The sequence below is a fragment of the Octopus bimaculoides genome, chromosome 13 (genome assembly GCF_046866305.1).
Source record: "Octopus bimaculoides isolate indiv1 chromosome 13, ASM4686630v1, whole genome shotgun sequence".
In the NCBI taxonomy this organism is placed as follows: Eukaryota; Metazoa; Mollusca; class Cephalopoda; order Octopoda; family Octopodidae; genus Octopus; species Octopus bimaculoides.
Window position 1 is genome coordinate 34,798,897 of NC_142940.1, and position 2,500 is coordinate 34,801,396.

General features: G+C 25.3%; 1 protein-coding gene across 4 annotated transcripts in view; it reads right to left on the reverse strand.

The window, feature by feature from the left end:
• Nucleotides 1–2,500, reverse strand: part of LOC106868722 (uncharacterized) — a 169,647-nt gene that overhangs the window by 166,656 nt on the left and 491 nt on the right. Inside the window, exon 1 of one of the 4 annotated variants that reach the window (XM_014914115.3) lies at nt 2,257–2,277. The exons of the other annotated variants lie outside the window; for them this stretch is intronic. The gene's annotated coding sequence lies outside the window, so the exon portion shown is untranslated. Of the gene's footprint in view, nt 1–2,256; nt 2,278–2,500 lie in introns of those variants that run through there. 4 annotated transcript variants of the gene reach the window in all.

Genomic DNA, 2,500 nt, shown 5'->3' on the forward strand with positions numbered 1-2,500 from the left:
TATATATAGATAGATAGTTAGATAGATAGATAGATAGATGGATAGGTAGATAGATAAATAGATAGATAGATAGATAGATAGATAGACATACATAGACACAAACGCGCGTGCGCACACACACGCACCCACAAGCATATTCCCTCACAACAAGAGGGTTGGTCACAGTTTTCCGTTTAACTGCCATCGTTTAGCTCCGGCAGTAATACATGGAGCTGAAACTTGAAAGTTATTTCAACTTTTCCTTGATAGAAAAGTATAAAAAAACAAGAATTGCGATACTTTACTTAAATATAATGATTGATAATTCCGTCGAAGTTTATACACATACACGCACGTGCGCCCGTATATATGTATTTATATGTATGCACACACACACACAAACACATATGTGTGTGTGCGTATGTGTTTACGTAGATACATGTATATATCATTGTGTGTGAGTGTAAGTCATTGGGTTACTGTTCTTCTGTGTGCACGTGCAAGTATGCTTGTTGTATTGATAAGAGAATTCTGTCAGGTCAGTGACCTCTACTCTAGCTATTTTGTTTCTTCTGCATAAGTGAAGAAAGTTTCTATAATAACACTTTTAAAACACTTTGTTTTCTACAAGAAACAAGCAAAAAAAAAAAAATAACTAAAGAAAGACAAAAACAACAACAAAAATGCGAAATAACATTGAACGAAGGAAAGAAACACAACGTTGATTTCTCTTGACCAGAGTGTTTTCTGAAGGAATTACATATATACATACATATGCATGTTGTATGCATATATATATATATATATATATATATATATATATATATATATATGTAAACAAGGATACATTCAGAAACACGCACTGAACAACTTAGAAACACATACACATGAATATATAAGGAATTATATATTATTATGTATATAAACATATATATATATATATATACTATTATAACTCAATAATCTAAAAAACTATATATATTTGAATATTAAATATCTTTAATAATAACAAAACAATAAAATTTAACTACTATTAATTACATCATAAAATTTAATAAATATATTTTATAATCAAAAACAATTAATTTAAAGTTATTTAAGACTAATTATATATATATATGTGCGAGTAAATATATATATATATATATATATATATATATATATATATATATATATATATATATATATATATATGTGCGAGTAAAAATAAATACAAAAAAGGGTTTTTTTTTGTATGATTGTGTATAGAGGAATATATTATTTTGTTTAAAGGAGTTCCAACACTGTCTGTTTTTTATGTTTTGTTTATATTCTTGCAGAACCAATGTGGGGTATAAAATATGGAATATACAATATATAATATAATATACAATATATAAAATAAAATGAAATAAAATAAAAATGGATGGCACCATGAAATAAAGTATTGAATGTAGATGAAATATTGAGTGTTCAATATAAAGGATCAAATATATAAATATAAATATATAAAGGCGACTCGAGTTTCAGGGCTATTTCCCTTCGTCATGGCCGGTATGACAGACTTTAACAGACTGTCAAACTCGAGTCGCCTTTATATATTTATGTTTGAATATATATATATATATATATATATATATATATATATATATATATATATATATATATATATATATATATATATATATATATATATATATATATATATGACGTGGTTGTCCAGCATGGCCGCAGTCAAATGAGTGAAACAAGTGAAAGAATATATACATGCATACAAATAGGAATACATTTCATGAGAAAATATTACAAAAAATTTAGAAAACATTCTTTGTAAGGTACTACAAAATTAATATTTATACACGATACTTAAATAGATAAACATACTGAGAACTACACAGACACACAGACACAAACACATACGCAAAGATACAAAAGTATCTATTTATCGACAATAGGTACTACCATATAATATTGTCACTGATTCTCTCTTAACTAAATGTACTAGTTAATATTAACTGCTTTTCCCATTAGTCAAGTGTAGTATTATATTATTAGTAAACAGGCGACTGCTGCAACTTCAGCTACAGCCGTAGGTTTTACGTAAAACTGGAAATGTTAACGAGGAGATTTTATAAATAATATTTCTTTACTGTCAACAATTTTGTGTATGTTATAGATGTCTGAATGTACACAATTGTTAATAGTATATTAACCACTTAATAGTCATTAATTAAACTTCTTTAAAATAGTTTACTTGAATTTATAAAAATTACTTAAAATCTTAGCGATATAACTTACGTATGTATTATGCTCGCTGTTTACATTCTAATATATCTCAACTCTGTGTGTGAGTCTATATATACGTATATATATATATACATATTTATATACAGATTGATACATATTTATATATATATATATATATATATATACATATATAAATGTATGTAGATATATATATATATATGTATATGTGTGTGTGTGTGTACATATATGAATATATATATATATATATAAATAAACATATTTATATATATATGTA